The sequence below is a fragment of the Euprymna scolopes genome, chromosome 39, assembly GCF_053919585.1.
Source record: "Euprymna scolopes isolate OS-2025 chromosome 39, ASM5391958v1, whole genome shotgun sequence".
Lineage (NCBI taxonomy): Eukaryota > Metazoa > Mollusca > Cephalopoda > Sepiida > Sepiolidae > Euprymna > Euprymna scolopes.
The window spans coordinates 31161658-31181823 of NC_136520.1; the positions used below are offsets into that span (position 1 = coordinate 31161658).

General features: G+C 34.9%; 1 protein-coding gene across 1 annotated transcript in view; it reads left to right on the forward strand.

Moving 5' to 3' along the window:
* The first annotated feature begins 3084 nt into the window (after positions 1–3084).
* Positions 3085–20166, forward strand: part of LOC145263706 (tubulin alpha chain-like) — an 81582-nt gene continuing 64500 nt past the window's right edge. Inside the window, exon 1 of the mRNA XM_080120658.1 lies at positions 3085–3101. The gene's annotated coding sequence lies outside the window, so the exon portion shown is untranslated. The remainder of the gene's footprint in view (positions 3102–20166) is intronic.

The window sequence follows — 20166 nt, forward strand, 5'->3', positions numbered from 1 at the left end:
CACATCTGGGCTGGAGCTGCTAAAAACAGCCTATCCTGCCTTGACAGAGTACAAAATAGACTTTGTGGCGTAGTGGGGGATGCCCTTTTCTCTTCCCTGCAACCTCTCTCCCACAGAAGAGACGTTGCGAGCCTGTCTTTGTTTTATCGTTATTTCCATGACAAGTGCTCGTCCGAGCTCCAATCTCTGGTCTCCCCTCGCCTATCTTTCATGAAAAGCACCTGTCTAGCTGAAACCACTGCCAGTAATTTCTCCCACTCTTTATCTGTGCCTAAATCAAAACGTAGATTCCATGAACAAAGCTTCTTTCTTAGAAGTGCACACCTGTGGAATTCTCTTCCGTTTGCCTGTTTCCCACCTGACTACAACTTGGATGTCTTCAAGTCTAACATAAATAAATTCCTGATGAATCGCCCCCTTAAGTAAGACACCTTATCAAATCTCCAATACTAACTATTACTACAATACTATTCCATTGATTACTGTACGCGCAATAATCCTTATCCCCGAGTGACTTCTGGGCCTTGATAATTCGTGACCTCCATGAAAAAAAAAAGATACATTGAGAGCATTGCTAAGGCTGCCAAAGTGGCAATGTGCCTTGTTTGGCGTGAAAATGCAATTTAAAAAAATCTGCAGATAAGCCCCCATGAATAAATATGGTCTGGATATTATCTTTGGTGGATGTCTTGAGTTGTCAGCCTCTGGGTGGTCGAATGTGAATTGCATTAACAAAGTCAGAATGAAATCCCTGTACAGAGAGGCCTTTGATACTCGAGGGCAGTGTCTGGGAGGCATTCAAATGTCAACAAATGTGATTTGAAAGATCATGGATGAAGATCAGGAAGAGAGTTGGACCCAGGATGAATCCTTGAGGCATGTCAACATTGAGCTTTGAACTTCTGACCATTGATGGCTACTTGTATAATTCTATCAAAAAGAAAGGATTCGATTTTTGAGAAGACATTTCCAGATATTCCATAGATAAAAAATCTTGTGGAAGTAGACCTTTATGCTAAACCCTACCGAATGCTTTTTATATGTCAGGAGCACTGACCACCCATAAAACCCTCTTATCCTCGAGTAGCGTTCAAGCCTTGATAAATAGTGACTCCCTTGTAAGTCATCAAACGGAATTTCCATGAACATTATTTTCGAAGAATTTCCCATCCGCAGGACACATTGCCACAAGATTACAATATGTTAACATGTACACAATTTATGTCAATTTTTACGTATTGCGACCATTTATTTATTCATTTTGTTTTTTGATACTATGTTATATTTTTTATTCAAAATTTGTTAACTTCTATTTCTGAATTTTGGAGATGAGGATTGATAATTTGGATTATATGGATTATTTGGACTACTTCTACACTGTTACGGTTACATCGACCGAAACGTTGTGAAAATAACACTCAAGATGAGAAACATCCATCCATCCAGTGTGGCTGTAGCTGAGATTGAACTCTCTTCACGAGTTTGTAGTGTAATTCAAATCTTGTCGGTAGCTGAATACTTGATGTACTATCAAGGGTATTTTTTATCATGACGCCATCACTAGATGGGGTGCCTACCATGGATTTAGCGAGTCCCATCTACCCTTGAGAGAAAAATAGACCGCGCCAATTTCTCAATCTGGTGTTTTACCTCGCAGTACATACAGCGACTCACCTTCTCAAATGGTCATCCATCTGGTACTGGCTAGGCTCAACATTGCTTAACTTCGGTGATGACCTGGCGAGAACTGGTATGTCAACGTGATTATGCCATATATAAGATGAGAACAGTAGTCCGAATAATTCAAATAATACAAATTGTTAACTTCCCTTATGAAATAAATAAATTCATGGTTTTAATTAATAACCCGATTTTTTTTTTTTTTTTCAGGTGCAATGAGGTGATTTTGGGACAGTTATATGGGTGGATCAGACGGTCATATCTGACAGAGTATTGCAGTAGGATACAATAAGAACAGAAACCAGTGAAGTTTTATTCAGTCAATGCACAAACAATAAAACAACACAAGCGCCACCAAACTGAAACTTGCATTATTTTTGCATTATTTTTATCCAGCAAGTTGCTTCTTCTTCATCTTCATCATCAGAGAAGTGATGGTGGCTACATGGTCAAAGTCACGGACTGAAAATCTGGGTGTGCCAGGTTTTGAATCCAATTTGTTCCAGAAAAACACTTTCATTTTAGGAGTGTTGACAACCTTCATATAGTCCCTTCTGTAAGCATCCAATGTCTTTCTAGAAAAAATTTTAACTAGAAAGTTATCCCGGAAACGAATGCCAACAATAAGCATCTGATTCATTCAAAATTAATGAATAAATGATTCTCAACAAGAACCACCACCACAAATTTCAGAATAGGAATGTATGGATGCACGTCTGGGGGAAAAAAAGAAGAAATCTGACACCCCTACCTCCTTTTACTATCATGACTTCATTTTGAAACAGCGTTTCGATTGGCTGAAATTTTGGGCTTCCTTATAATCGTGTTTACATTTTTTTAGTTTGTTGCATTTTTGAGGAACGGTAAATTACTTGCTTTTTGAGGGCTAGTTAATTTTTTTTTTTTTTTTTTTTTTGTACAAACAAGGAGTTTTTTTAAAATTTAATTTAATATCTTAGGACATTCCCCGGTAAGGGCGCCTCAGGTGATTAGCAATAAACTAACCCTTTCTAAAAGAGAAAAGGCATCGGCCGATGTAACCTCCCACCTTCTTGAGGTGTATCTTGTTGAACTTGGGAATTTTTCTGTTAAACTCAGAAATCTCTCTGGCGAACTCGAAAATTTGTACATCAGCTGAAACGTTGTGCGAATGACACTCGTGGTGCAATAGTGAAGAAGTGCAGAAAGGAAAACGGTGGCAATTAAAGCCATTGACTTTTCAAAAACCAAGCTTCTCTTTTTTCATCATAATCGCTCTGAACCCCATTTGGCACCAATTTAGATGAATGGCTCTTGTCTTGGGGAAGCATCATCTCGACAAGCATTCTGGGACTGACCTTCACTCCTGATCTGAAATGGAACACACATCAAATCTGTTGCCAAGATCGCTGGGAAAATAGTTGGATCATTCTACGGTTCCAGTAGGTATCTCACTGCCGATGCAATTTTCTGTCTGTATGAGAGCCAAGTATGCCAAAAAATGAAGTACTGTTGCCCCATCTGGGCAGGAGCTGGTCAACGCGTCCTATCCAGCTTTGATAGAGTTTAAAATTAGTTTTGAAACCTAGTAGGTGATGCCCTTTTCTCTTTCCTGCAACCTCTTTCTCACAGAAGAGACGTTGCAAACCTGTCTCTGCACTATCGTTATTTTCATAGCAAGTGCTCGCCTAAGCTCCAATCAATGGTCCCCTTTTGCCAAATTTTTACAAAAAACACCCAACTACCTACAATCACTTTCAACAATTTTCAACACTCTTTATCTGTGCCTAAATCCATGAACAAAGCTTCTTTCTTAGAGCTGCCCATTCCATTGGCCTGCTTCCAGGCCAATGACAATATGGTAGCCTTCAAGTCCAATGTAAACAAGTTCTTGTTAAGCCATCCCCTTAAATAATCCAAATTCTACCCAATCTACACCATTAACGATTAATACACTACTACCTTACATTCATTAACCCTTATCCTCGAGTGGCCTTCGGGCCTTGATAAGTGGTCACTCCTTTGAAAAAAAACAAAAAAACTCGAGATGAAAACTATAGCCCAAATAATTCAAATATTAATACAGTTTGTAGCTTGTTTAGAATAATACCATTTTTTTTTTTTTTTTTTCCTAAGAGTTTAGCAGGGCCATTTGTACAGAATAAATAATCTTTCCAACGAAACGAATAGAACTATTTTTCAAGGTTGTCTGCATCTTACGTCCACTATGTTTGTTCTCATTCTCTCCTTGTTATCTTATTTGTAATTGTATGGAATTAAACCTTTCTTTGCCCTCGGTCATTCAATGCACTGTATCCTGTCAACTACCAACCTTCTCACAAAACTTAAGGTTAATGATCTCCTTACGCAATAACGTATTTACCATTCTGATTTTTTTTTTTTTTTTTTTTATCTAAGACGAGCGAGCCACCCGGCGTTGCCCGATCGTAAAATATGCTTAAATATAATATTTTATTTATAATTGCAGATTTCGTATTTATTATTATAGGACCAATTCTCTATCGATTATACTATCGATTGTACTCAATATATAGTAGTGATTTAAAAATATTTAAAACATTTTTTTAAATATGACTTGAATATCATCAGCTAGAATCGAAATCAAAACATATAGCTCTCCAGCATTTGTTGTTATCATTTGAGTTAAGTCCATACACATAACAAAACTTTAAAAAATAACGTTGTTAAATGTATAAATGTATATTTATGCATGTGTAGAATTAACGTTTAGTCAACTTACGCCTGCCAAGTTCAATTTTTTTCAACGTTGACACCTTAGCAGCTATTTTTACCGGCTAAAAAACAAATAAAATTTTTTTCCACAGGTTCAAATTTCCTATATATCAAGTTTCAAGTCTGTTAACCAAAAATTGACACTGGTAGAGACCATTTTGCACACAGTGTTAGAAATTTGACAATTACATCATCCCTCCCATCGTATTCCTTTTGGACCAATCAAATCTGTCGATTGTATTTACTGTGGCGCATTTCGCTTTCACAGGGTTTTTGTATTGCATGCCTGTTTTTTTTTTTGTTGTTTTTTTTTGAGTTTCATCAAGTCAGTCATGGAAGAAGGATGTTTTGAAACTCCCCCTCCACATGAGGCATAATGGAACCGCCAACTTTCGTCTCTTTGAGACTTTTATTTCAAGCTTAAATAATTAGGCTCATTAATTATTATTTGAGTTCACTAGAGACTTTTTTTAGGTATGAATTGCCGACCTGATACCAAGGACTTTTCCTACATGAACATTAATTATGAACTTCTACAATATCCTCTCAGTGCAAGGGCTGAATCTTTTTACATCAAAAGGCATCATATTGACCCTTTCAATGGTTGCAAACTCAAATCTCTGAAGACAGATGAACCAGCTACTAGTTCCTATTGAAGATAAAGGACTATCACTTTTCGAAATTTTTAGCAGGTCTATTTACAGAAGCGAAAACAGCCATTCCTTTTTGCAACCGAGGATCTAATAAAATTTGTATTGAATTTTAAAGTAGGCCTTGTGTTTCTTATTTTGCCACTGTCTTGGAGCAAAAAGTAGTTAGATAAATATCTAACAACAGATAAACAGACAAGCTCACTTTTATATCTATTATAATAAAGTCATATTCCTGTCTGTGTGTTCGTTCACAATTAATATATACAAAAGCTACACTGTTTCACAAATTAATTTTCATACTGAAAACGGACTTATATAGACTTTTGTTCTAGCATGATTAATTTGTCAAGTTTTAATATGCACGTGTCGTTAGCTCAGATGGTAGTGAATACTGCTAGAGAGCTAAATGTTTGGGTTTCAACGTAATGTGCATGCCGTTAGATAGCTAAATATTTTCGTTTTGACATAATATGCATGCACAAATATACATTTATATGTTTAACTGCATTAATTTGTCAAGTTTTGATATGCATGTATTGTAAGCGCAGATCGTATCAAATATCACTAGAGAACTTAATGTTTTGGTATTTTATGACCAGGCAACACTAGGCAATGTGCTAGTCTAAACACATTGCGAATAGGCCACCTTTGTGGCCTTCGAGCTAAGATCAAAGTGTAGTATCTGTTCCGACAGATACTGCAAGCTATGACTAGCAAAGACCAGATGTGGGGGCAACCCCACATGCCTGACCTTTAACCAGCTCCCATTTTCCACCTCTCGGGAGCTGGTCCCCTTTTTCCCTTCCCCCTCCCTTCACTCCTCACATTAAAAATTGGCCTTGTGCCTAATTTGCTCGGTGGGGGAGCAAATAAATACCATCTGTTCCAACAGATACTGCAAGCTATGACTAGCTAGGACTAGCTATGACTAGCAAAGACCAGATGTGGGGGCAACCCCACATGCCTGACCTTTAACCAGCTCCCATTTCCCACCTCTCGGGAGCTGGTCCCCCCTTTCCCTTCCCCCTCCCTTCACTCCTCACATTAAAAATTGGCCTTGTGCCTAATTTGCTCGGTGGGGGAGCAAATAAATACCATCTGTTCCAGCAGATACTGCAAGCAAAGACCATATGTGGGAGCAATCCCACATATAAGATCTTGGTCAATGTAGGGGCAACCCTTCATGCCAATTGTCACTATCCAGCTCCCCTACTCGCCTACTCCCCGGGGAGTGGGTTCCCATTTTCCCTTCACTCCTCACTTTAAAAATTGGCCTTGTGCCTAATTTGCTCAGTGGGGGAGCAAATAAATACCTCAAAGTGTAGTATCTGTTTCGGCAGATACTGCAAGCAAAGACCATATGTGGGGGAAACCCCACATATAAAACCTTGGTCAATATAGGGGCAACCCTTCATACCAATTGTCACTATCCAGCTCCCCTACTCCCCGGGGAGTTGGTCCCCATTTCCCCTTCACTCCTCACATTAAAAATCGGCCTTGTGCCTAATTTGCTCGGTGGGGGAGCAAATAAATACCTAGTCTAAACACATACTATTTATTCAAAAGAAATCTACATTCAAGGAATAACCTCATTTGCATATTACATTAAAGAAAATCTATTTTAATAATTAGCTTGATGTTATTGTTTGTTGTAATAGAATCGTTTTAATTGTCCTAGTTAAAAATATTATTTAAAGTTGATTTATTTAATTTATTTTTAATTTAATTTTTAATTTAATTTATATCTAATTATTAATATCTGACATCAGTTAGGTTTAAAACCGGAATTAGTTTATTTAAGCTATGAGAGTTATTTCCCCTTTAAGTTATGAGAGTTACTTCGCATTTGATTTTCATAGACCAGGATGGATATGTTTTATGTTTCCCTAAATCCAACATGTCACTTTTTGTAGCAAGTTAGAATATTCAATGCATTTTAAATAGTATGTGACTAATCCCTCCGCCCGGTAATATGCTTCAACCATGCAACACCGGGTATATACAGCTAGTATATATAGATATCTATTACTTACTAATGGAGATTTGGTATCTGTTAGTCTGAAACGGAACCTATACTATTACTCTATTTCAATACTCAATTCAGTTTACTCTACTATTTCAGAAAATGTACTATCTTTTGACACTCAATTCAGGGGGTGCCGTAATAGAATACTATCTGTTCTATTGCCATGATATAATTCTTCCAGACATTACCTCCTCTGTTATTTGGGGAGGGGGGGTAGTGTAGTATCTGTTCTGTTATGATACATTCTCCTAGGCATTACCTCCTCCATTATTTGGGGATGAGGTAGTATCTGTTCTGTTATGATACCATTCTTCCAGGCATTACCTCCTCCTTTATTTGGGGAGGGGAAATAGTGTAGTATCTGTTCTGCTATCATGATACCATCCTCTGAGGGATTATCTTCTCTATTTTTTATTTGGGAGGGGGTAGTGCAGTATATGTTATTTTGTCATAATGCTATGTTTGCAGAGATTACCAATTGTTTTTTGTGGTAATGGTGGGGCAGTATCTGTTCTCTGATTATAATACTATTCTCCTAGGGATTACCGTTTTCTTTTTTGTGGGGTTGGGGTACAATATCTGTTCCATTGTCATGAGACTATGTGTCCTTTGTCGTATATACTTTGGTCACATATTTGAATTTTCAAATGAGAAGGTGTGCTCATATTAATTGATGTCTGAAACCCATTGTCAAAACTTCACAAAAATCAGGGGTATCTTAATAATCAGAAAAAGTTTCTATTCCCTCTTCACCTCTTTTGAAGTAAAATAAATTAAACTAAATGTAGCACACATTACGATGTGTTCTAAAACAGATAAGCTAAAACTAAATAATTGTCATAGTTATAAGTGGCCACACATGCAGTCTTTCACAGAGAGAGAGAGAGAGAGAGAGAGAGAGAGAGAGAGAGAGAGAGAGAGAGAGAGTTTATTACATTTTTGTATTTATCAGTTTAAAAAAAACATAATTTATCCAAAATTGATAAACAATATTGAATCTGATTTGGCGTGTTCAAAAATCAGTACTTGTTGTCTCCCTTTTCCTGGGGGAAAAAATCCCAAATGGCTCCTTCTCAATTAAGTAGTTACGTTTGTGAAAGAAAGACCAGAAAAACCTCAATGTGCACAGTTCTATGAAAGATGTTCAAATATTCAGTTAAAAAGTTGGAGCTAATATTGTGTTTAATGACACTGCAAATATAATTTGAATGTTTGATATCCGGTTTCCGGTTTGAGAACCACAGGAAATTAACAACATTGACCATTCCCAAGGCATTCTTAACGTCACTCTTCACTTCCTATTAAGAAAGAAAAAAAAGAAAATTTTTCCTATTCACCAAATGACTAAACATAAACTTGACTGACCATAAAATGCACATTTCCATTTATTCACTTGAAAAATATTTAAAATTAAAAAAAAAAGAGAATATTCTTCAGATATGTCCAATCAATGTCGTCCTACTCATTCAGTCATGATAATGTTATTTCCAACTTATGCATGATGGATCTATAGAAAAATGCAAAGGACTCTTATAAAGCTATTTTAAAAACAAATTTTATTTGAGAATTTATGTAGCAGGCACCAAAAACGTTATTTCAAACTTAAGCATAACAGACCCCCCCCCAAAAAAAAATATGCTGACATTAAAAATGTTATTTTAAATGTATGCATGACTGACCCCCCAAAAATGCTGACACTAAAAATGTTATTTCAAACTTAAGCATGACAGACCCCCCAAAAAATGCTGACACTAAAAATGTTATTTCAAACTTAAGCATGACAGACCTCCCAAAAAATGCTGACACTAAAAATATTTCAAACTTAAGCATGACAGACCCCCCAAAAAAAAATGCTGGCACTAAAAATTTTATTTCAAACTTAAGCATGACAGACCCCCCAAAAAATGCTGACACTAAAAACGTTATTTTAAACTTAAGCATGACAGACCCTCTCCCCCCAAAAAAACGCTGACACTAAAAATATTATTTCAAATTTAAGCATGATAGACCCCCAAAAATGCTGACACTAAAAATGTCATTTCAAACTTAAGTATGATAAACCTACAGAAGGATGGAAAGGACTTTTATGAAGCTATTTATTAAAAAAAAAAGGAGGGGGGGGAGTTTGTTACAGAGCTGCCGAAAATAAATCCAAGGTCCACTTTCTACTCTCCTTGTTATTTTTTTTAATGTTAAACATGACTGATTTAAAGCAAAGATACAAAAAAACAAAGGAGGCCTACAGAGCACTACTGAAGCCATATCTTATATCCCCACACACCGCAGATGTAGGCAGCACTCATTTTATGTATAACTATCAAATAAGTTACTTTTTCAAATATCTTTTTAAACAATCTGAAAAACTGTGATGCATAAAACATGGTAAAAGTACAGAATAGTTAACACTCAAGAACTCATAAAGAAATAACAAAACAAAAAACACATATTGTATATGTTATTTTTTTTTTTTTTTAATCCTTTGAGATGAGTAATTTGTATATTTGTTTATTTGCGCACTGTTATTCTCATCTTCAGTAATTATTGAGAATACAGTTAAGAGACTCAGCATTCCTATCCCGTTGTGGTTAACTACCTGAAGAAGGCCAGAGGAATAGTTGGCCGAAATGTGGTGAAACAACAATAGGCTGCAAATAAATAAATAAAAAAAACATAATTTATTAAAAAACGTTTCAGAATGAAATTCTTTACCGAACCTGCATAATTTTAAGTAAGCAGGAGAAAAAAAATCTATGGAGACCTCCAGGGCACTGTTTAAACTATTCCTTACTTAGGAAAAGGCAAACTTGGACCTACCTCTAGCTGTTTCTCTGATACAAACCATATAATTGAAGTATTAGATTTATTTTCTACAGCTTTAGCTTTTTCATTAATATCAGCTTAATTCTAGTGTAACTGATAGCATTGTAGCCATTGTCATTAATTATGTTCGTTCTTTTTGGAAATAAAGAAAGAACTTCAAAGAATGGTGTTGTGTCAGTATTCTCTTGTCACAAAGTCTTAATTTATTGCACACTCTATGTAAGTGATTAGAATAGTAATGGCTACCTCTTGTGGCCCAAAAATTTATGGTGTGTAATAGGATACAAGATGAGTTATAGGGTCAGAGTGGAGTTCCCACTGAATCTTTTATCCATTTTGTATGTTTTAACAAGCATGAATAGAATACTGAAGTGCAAAGATTTTAAAATTTTATCAGAAATTTGGAGATTACATTAAAGATTTTTTTGCTTCCATTATAAATTTGGAGATTTTAGAGAAATGTTGAGCTTTTATAAATGAATATGAAAATTTCCTAAAAAAAAAAATTTGGAGATTTCATTAAAATTATTGACATTTCATGAAAAATGTTAAGATTTTGTAAAAAAAATTTGAGATTTCACCTAAATTATTAAGATTTTATGAAAAATTTTGAAATTTTGAAAAATCATTTGGGGATTCTGTCTAAATTACTGAGATTTCAGAAAAATTGAGATTTCATTAAAAATTTGGAGATTTTGCAAAAGATTTCAGAAAAAATTGGAGATTTTAGGAAATATTTGATGATTTCGATAATAGTAATAATGAGATTTTGTCAAAATTATTGATATTTCTAGAAAAATTTAGAGATTTCATTAAAAATAAGGAAATTTTGCCAAAATTTAAAGATTTCTTAAAAAATGTGGAAATTTCGTTAAAATTATTGAGATTTCATAAAAACTCTGGAAATTTCAACCAAATGTCTAAATATTTTACCAAATATCTCGAGATTTCACAAAAAAATTCTGAAGATTTCAAAAAACAATTTGAAAATGTAAACATTTTTAAATATTTAATAATCTTTATACCAAACATTTTGTGAAGATTTTATTAAAAATCTAGAAATTTCAATAAAAATTTTAGAGATTTGTAGATGTGTTTTTGAATGCATAGTAATCCAAGTTTTCATGGAGAGAAAAAAAAAAAGAATTTTTTTTAACTGTCGACCACATGACCACAAGACAGCTCTACACTGAATCCCTTATTGATATTTCTATTCTTATTTTTTAATTTCTACAGTTTCCAATTTATAAATAAAACCAAATAAACTAAAATGTAATTTTAGCATGATTGCAGATCTCACAATATTATGTAATTTATTTGTATATGCTCTGTACTTATATTTAACATACACTGATCTTCATAAATAAAAGGATTGGTATGAATAAAGGGTGAAAGAAAATTGAATAAGCATATTTTCCCCATAAACATATACCGTACTTTGGGATAATTGCGCCAAAGCCAGGGGTAATTGTAACAACTAAAAAAAAAGTGCTCTTTATATGCGTGGTTGCCAAAAGAGCACTTTTAGCTGGTACAATTACCCTGGACTTGGCACAATTACCCCAACATACTGTTTTAACAAAAAAAAAAAAACACTTTAACAATAGAACATTATGGAAAAACATTTCGCTTAAAAAGAAAAGAAAACAAGCGAAACTATTTTACCACTGTCGCATCCTTGCAAGGTATTTTTTTAAATTAAAATTTTTTTATTCAATAAGTTTGAAGAAAGGCTGTTCATGTGAAAATTTTCAAATGCCATAATGTTTGAATTTGTCCAAATGGTCTTGAAACAATTGTAACTAACAATGAAATACACTTTTTGTTGCTATCAATCCATTCTTTGAAGTCTTGATTTTTGTTAAAACAGTATATGAATGCTCAATTATGAAATATGATAAATTTGTAGCTTACAATTTCAGTCATCTCACCTTTTTAGCTAAAAATTTATTGGTATATGAACGATTACTGAATTATATAAACCCAGTAAAATTTGGAATACTACAAATAAAACTATATATATATATATATATATATATATATATATATATAATTATTTACTATAATAATTATTAAATACCGACAGACACTAATGTTTCATCCTTTCGAGAATCATCATTAGATTCGAACTCGGCGACAGAAGCCATCTCTGGCTTCATTAGCAAGGACTTAATCCATTCAGCTAATGTTAACCACGAGAAATGCTGTTGAATTTGAAACATTTATTTTTTAAATGCTTTTTTTAACGTCTATCAGAATGATCTTATCATTATATGATGATCTGCGCATAAGAGCTAGATTGACCGACTTTAATTCAACTGAAAGTGCTCAAGACATTTCGTAGGTAAATTAAAATTATTTGAAGACTAGAAAATTCCAAGGAACATTTTATTAAATGATAAAATCATTTTTTTTTATTGTCTGAAACTTCTGGTGTCGACACACACCCTTATCAAAGAAAAAACTGTTGCTTTTAGTCCCCCCCTCTCCCGCCATTTTAGATGTTAAAGTCCTTAGAGATTAAATCCTCATGAAGAAAAAACGTCTGTTATTATTAACGATTGTAGTCTGAATTGATGCACACATTATGCTGGTTGCGTGAATTTTAAAAATAGAAGACTTGTTGTTACATCTTAGAAGACATTCTGTAGGTAAATTAAAAATTATTTGAAAACCAGAAAATGCAGAGGAAAATTTTATTAAATGATGAAATCATTTTTTTTTTTTTTCTGTTTACTGTCTGAGACTTTCAGTGTTGATACAAAGAAGACTGTTGGTCCAAAAGCTATTTGAAGCATTTTTTCCAAGTTAAAAACAGAATTTTATTGCATACCATTCTTCTAAAGTGTTCTCACACCCAGAAATTCATCAGTTATGACAATCAGGCTTTAGTAGGGTATATTCCAATCCCTGCTGTAGCTGTACATTTGAACCTAAAATCATAAAAAAATTGGTCAGTCATCTCATAAGATGTATAGCAATAACATACTGAATTTTTAAGTGTCTACAACAATTTCAAATGTCTGTACAAAAAAAGTCTGGGAACTTATTGAAGACACCTTGTATCTTGCTGATTCTGCTTCATTATCATCAGTAGAAAGTAGAAGTAGAATCCAATTCTTAATAGTATTTTCCATGTCATTCTTTTGAAATTTAAATTTTAATCTTGAATCTAGGAAATAGATACGCACAAGTTTTATCATTTAGATAGGATGAAAATTTTGTTTCCATTGATTCAATGAATTGTTCAGCAGTGGTAAGGATTCCACTAAAGTCAGAAATATTAGAAGTTGATTGGACAGCTTTTGAAAGAAATAATCTCAAAGCTAAAACTGTAGGTATTATCATCGATATGGTTGTACTTCTGTGACTTGCTTCTTTGGTGATTTCTTCAAATGGACTCAGTAACTGGACAAATTTTGAACAGGTCCCTATTAGTAAATTTCTAAGGTAGGAATCTTATTATCAACAGCATACATTACAAGAGCATTATCTGTTGTAGCTGTTCAAATGTCTGTAGTCCATGAAATGCTGCTAATTCCAGCAAGAGACAATTGAATTTTTGTTTTAAACAAATATATGGAAAATTATTTTGCAGAAGTACTTTTTGATAGAATGTTGTTATCAGAACAAAGATTTGCAGTAAGCTTATTAAATCCAATGTCAGATGTTACAAAATATGGTTGAATATCAACAGAAATCATTTCTCTTATAAGATAGTGGATTTTTTGTGACCGGTGGTCATTAATATCCCAAGTTTTTTGCTTGGCCAATATTGATTCTATAGTAGTTTGGTGTTTCGCTGGAGGCTCGTAGTTGCTGCCACTTGTTCCTGGAATGTCTATCCCTGAATATTCATAGTGCTTCTTTATCTTATCTGCAACTTGTGCTTCTTTTGGGTGAATCTAAGATTGTTTAACCTATTAGTCATAAAAGTTTTTGCTGATTTGCCACCCTTTAGTGTGATGGTTTGATATAACAGCATACAGCTGTATTCTTAATCATGGCATTGACATCAAAATACTTTGAGCAGAAACTGGTTGCCAATAATAGTTGAAGGTTGTTGTCAATATTTAGTTAATTTTTTATGAATTTAAATTACTTATGTCTGATATCTAATTAATAATTTACCTCAATAAAATATACATTATCTAAACCAGAAAAATAAAAAATATGTATGTAAAAATGTATGCAAAAATGAGGAACAAGAGTATGACTGATGAAGAATGCTTTATTTACGATACGCACTTTGTCATAATTTACTGTACAATTCCTCAACATAAAAACTGAAAGATGAAGCAATAATTTTCTTTGACAGTAATTTAAAGTACAAAATGATAATGCTAATCTGATAGGAAGAGAAAAGAGGAAAATTTTCCATATGCTTACATCTATTTGCCTCAAATTTAGTGCAACTGTAGAAGTACATATTAACATCATATCATGCCTGTTATTTGATAATATGGTGTAGATGATGCATGTCTCTTTGATAAATTTTCACTGGCAAGCAAAAGAGGGAGTTAATTTGTCCTCGTTTACAATATAATTTAATTAATATTAGCATCATTTATGACAACAAAATTTGCTAATAGATCACTATTAGAAAACATTAAAGGCCAATTAATCGATAATCAGCTAATTTGCTAATCGGTACATCCCTAATACATCTCTCTCTCTCTCTCTCTCTCTCTCTCTATATATATATATATATATATATATATATATATATATATATATATATATATATATATATATATATAGGGTGTTCGGGATAAATTTGACATATTTATATTTGGTTACGTTTTTCTGCAGTTTACATATATTAACCCACATTTCTCATCATTTTACAGCTTGAACCCTTCTTCATCCATATACAAGATGTCAGAGAGGATAGATAACTGGAACCCACCTGAATCATGGAAGAGAATAACTTGCATCATGATGATTCGTGCCGGTCAGCAAAATAAGGATATCATGATTGCTGCCCAATGCTCCCTGAACACTGTAAAAACAATCAGGCATGAACTAGAGACTTGCAATGGAGACTACGAGGCTGTAGCAAAAAGAAAGATCCATAACAGGCGATCAGATTGCGTTCGCACAACAGAATTTCTCGAAGATCTGCAGGAAAAAGTGTTGAGAAACCCTGGCATTGGAATTCGGGCTTTGGCCCGTGAAATGAATGTTTCAACCTCTACCATGAAGCTTGCACTCAATGAAGACCTTCGCTACTAATCATACAAGCGACGCAAAGGTCAGCTGCTCACAGAAAAAGTCCGTGAAAATCGTTTGACAAAGGCAAAGAAACTTCTGAGTAAAGTGAAACATCCTGCTGAACCACAAACAATCTGGTTCTTTTCCGATGAAAAAAACTTTTGCCAGAATCAAAAACACAACACACAGAATAACAGATGGCTTGCATACAATCCAAAGGAAATTCCTCGTGTAATGCAAACTAAATGTCCCCAAACCGTGATGGTTTTCGGATGTGTGTCCTCTGAGGGTGATGTGATGCCTCCTCATTTTTTCAGAGAGGGCCTCTGATTGAATTCAGATGGCTACATGGAATTGCTAAACACTGTAGTCAAGCCCTGGATAACAAGAATAGCCAATGGTGGGCCGTATGTATGGCAGCAGGATTCGGCCCCTTGCCACACCTCTGGGAAAAGTCAAAAATGGTTGTCTGAAAATTTTTATGACTTCACCAGTCCAAATGTTTGGCCTCCAAACTCCCCAGATCTTAACCCCATGGATTATTTTATATGGGGCGCAGTTGAGAAAGACACCAATCACTGTGCCAGTAATACAAAAGCTCAGTTAATGGATAAAATTAAGCTAGTTTTTGAGGCTCTTCAAAGGGAGACTGTAGCATCAGCTTGTTCCAGGTTCCGAAGCAGGATTGAGGCTGTGATCGATGCTAATGGTGGTTATTTTGAATAAAACTTGTTGACAGTAGTGTAATTTCTGTGTCTGTTAATTTTTTTTTCAATTCATTAAATTTTGTAGTTACATAGTACTTTATCTTTTTCCTTACGAAACCGTCAAATTTATCCCGAACACCCTGTATATATATATATATATATATATATATATATATATATATATATAACTTAATTTTATTAACTTAATTTTATGCATGTAGAAAATAATTTTATGCACGTAGAAAATATTTAAATAAATATTTAAATAATAAATTAATTACAAATAATATGTCCCAAAAATGTAGGGGCGACGAGAATATAAACAAAAGACAGATAACCTCTGCCTTTAAAGCACCTGAGGAGTGAAAAAAAAAAAAACACCACAGAATCGCTTATAAAAAATAAATAAACAATCTGATATATATATTCTGATAACCTAAAGAAACACAATATAGAATGGTAGATTTTTTTCCAAATTCATTTCAAGCGATGAAGATTGTTTGACTTACTATTTGCTATTTAGCTTTCTCTAACCACTTGAAGTAATTTCAGACCTAGAAAAGGGTACCTTTTTCTTGCTAAATTTTATATGCCAGGACAAATTTATATTTATTTATGTATGTATAAATGTACATAGATCTTTATTATAGAATGGAGAGAACTTGAATGCCTACTAGACACCAACCTCAGATGCTTTCAGTTTCTCTATATAGATGTTTGTCAGAGCCCTGACATGTGGATTTTGAAGTAAACTCTAATTACATATGCAAAAAAAATAAAAAATGGTGTGCTTTGACCTCAAACCATTCAGCACATCTCTCCCAGGTTACAGATAGGAGCACCCCCTCTATTAATAGGGAAGCTTTTAATAATAAAAATTAAAAAAAAACATAGAGGCTAGCCAATGTCAGCCCTCAGGCCTTGATGGAAAAGGTTCTGGTCTCCTATCTCCATAACCTGTTGTAAAAACGTTTGTCACCATAGTCCAATAACATACAGATGTCTCTTTGCTATCTAATCTGTCAACCCAAATTTATAGATATATATTTTTACTGTACCTTGTGCCTTTTACATATGCTTCTTCTTCCTCTATGAGAGGAGGTCTAATATCTCACAAGTCAAAATCAATTAAAATACATAAACATTCATAACATACCTTGCTGGACATTCTTTCCAGCTCGTGTCCCTTTTTTACATAATACTGCTAAGGAAACACAGTCTACAAACAAATTCATACATAGTCCTAAAAAGACGAAGAGACAATAGTTGAAGACAAGAGGAGGTTTATTCGTTTGGGATCGTTTGTTCTCAATCACTGATCAGAGAGTGAGAAAGAGACATAACTAGTTAATCACATGTTAAGAGGACATTACTTATCATCCGTGTTCAAATCATGAATTTTTTGATTGAACTGCTCCTCTTTTTCTTTATCCTTCCCTTTTTGGATCGGGTGACACTACAATTTTGTTAGGTGAAAATATTCTAAATTTCAGTTCAAAGTATATTAGTGTTATATCCCGTTTTGACGGTATATAATAACATGACAAAATACGCCGAGTGGAATGTGTAACAAAAAGGTTTATTCGTACTTCGAAAATAATACACAATAAAAAATGGCTGCTCGCCTTGAAGTTGATATACGCGTAAATGAAGGTAAAGGAAAAAGGTAACTTAACGTGTGTGAGCGGAACGCTCGTCCTGGGAGCTTGGTTAATCCTGACTACACTTGGAGAGTGTAAGACGCGAGACGGTCGGGCTAGTGCGTACCACTGAACTGACCCCAAGACAATACCAGACGCTCTTTTATACACCGTTTCGTATCCGGTGTTATCCGTAATTATGTCCCTTATAACACCCCCCCCCCCTGAAGCTGAAATCTTCCCGATTTTAGCTTTAATATCGCTTCCGTTTAGGATCAGGACTTAAACGCCTGACGACTTTCCTTTTACGTGTGCTCTTCCTTTTGGTCAGAGTTTCCTTTGGTAAAGAATTCTGTTCAGCCCGTGCGGTATGTTCAGGAGATACATTCATGGGTCCATGTATACCCACCGGTTTTGGAATGTCAAATGTGTCGCACAGCGTTTCCATTGGGATTTCCTCTGTATTTTCCGAAATTCTGGAACGGATTTGATTAACATGTCTTTTACAGACAAAACTGGGACCTTGAATAGTATAGACCATGTTCCCAATTCTTTTCTTAACAATACCGTCCACCCAATGATTTTTTCCATTCTGAAATTTTTTAAAATAAACTTTATCTCCTGGGGAATAGCACTTTACATTAAAGTTTTCTTTTCTGGTAACTTTCTTTTTATCCGGTAGAAATCTATCGAAAATGGATCTAATTTTTCTGGCGAACATAAGTTCTGCAGGGGATGAATTTACATCATTGTTTGGATTTGGGGTTACTTTGTAGATCGCTAGAAATGTTTGTATTGTCCGCTCATCTGTGTCAATGTTCATGTTTTTCCTTAATGCCCGCTTAAACATGTCCACAAATTTTTCTGCCAACCCATTCGACCTAGGATGGTAAATAGGCGTCGTGATGTGCTGTATATCCAGTGAGTTGCAGAATTCTCTAAATTCGTAACCTGTGAATGCTGTACCATTGTCACTCACTATGGTCTTTGGTACACCAAACCGGCTGAAAATTTCGTCTAGTGCACTTACAGTGTTCCTTGCTGTTGGATGTCTGATCTTGAATATCTCCGGCCATTTGGAGAAAGAGTCCACTACAATTAAGTAAAAAAAACCTTTTAGGGGTCCGGCATAATCAATATGCAGTCGTGACCAGGGCAAGTCCGTCTTTGGCCACGGGGTCGTTTTTACAGGCGGATCTCGGGATGCTAACTGACATCCTTTGCACGCTTTGACACAGTTTTCCACCTCTTTATCCATACCAGGCCAATACACGTAACCTCTAATTAGGGATTTCATCCTTGAAATGCCAGGATGACCTGTGTGAAATTCGTTTAGCATTCGTTTTCGTAATACCTGTGGAATTACGATTCTATTGGCATACATAAGCACATCTTCGCAAATGGAAAAAGGTGTAATTTCTCTTGCCATCTTATTTCTTTCCGTCCGTCCTACTTGATTTTTCATTTGCTTTATAAAAACGTCTTTTGCAGCTTCTCTTTTAATTTCTTCTAGAGTTACCGGGAGTTCACGGATCATATTGCATATTGAATTTGAGCATTCGCTTTCATCTTTAAGATCTGCAATTACCGTCTCTTCGAAACTTTCATTTCTTTTTGAAATCAACCTTGACAGTGCATCCGCGTGTCCTAACTTTTTTGATGACACATGCTCCATCTTAAACCGATAGTTTAAGAGAGTTACAGCCCATCGCTGTAGTCGATTTGCGGTATGCGTAGGGATGCCTTTCTTTGATCCAAATATCGTGATTAGTGGTTTATGATCCGTCTGTAATATGAAGTTTCGTCCATGGAGAAAACGGTTAAACTTTTTGACTCCAAATATTATTGAGAGAGCCTCCTTTTCAATCTGGCTGTAGTTTTTCTCAGCTGCAATCAAAGTTCTTGACGCGTGAGAGATTGCTTTTGTTGTTCCATCCTCATACTTGTGGAGTAATGCAGCACCAACTCCGTAATCACTGGCGTCCGTTGCTAGTACAATCTCTTTCTCTGGATCGAAATGTGCTAATGCCAGATCTGATAGTAAACATTTCTTAATTTTCTGGAAAGCAGATTCACATTCCTTTGTCCAATTCCATCTACTGCCTTTTTTTAGTAGCTCGTTAAGAGGAGCTCTCAAATTATGTACATTAGGGATGTATATCGCATAGTATTGTACCAATCCCAGAAATGACTGTAGTTTTGATACTGAGTCTGGGGCAGGCATCTTATCAATTGCTTCGGTCCGTTGTGGATCTGGCCTTCGTCCATCTTCGTCAATTATTTGACCCAGGTATTTGATCCTTTTCATGAAGAAATCACATTTCTCCGGACTCAATCTGAAACCAAACCCCTCTATTCTCTTAAGTACTTCTCTGACGTGCTTCTTATGTTCTTGCAAATTACTGCTCTTTATCAAGATATCGTCAAGGTATGCCATCGCAAATTCCAACCCTGCGAGCATCGTATCCATTATCTGTTGAAACAAAGCAGGGGCGACCTTTAAGCCAAAAGGAAGCCTCTTTAGCTTGAAGATACCCTTGTGCGTATTAATGCACAAGTACTTTGAACATTCATCATTGACCTTGATTTGCAAGTACGCGTCTGAGAGGTCTATCTTGGAAAAATTTTTTCCTCCGTTTAGTTTTGAGAATAGATCTTCTGCCGACGGAAGGGGATAATTGTGGTCCTTTAAA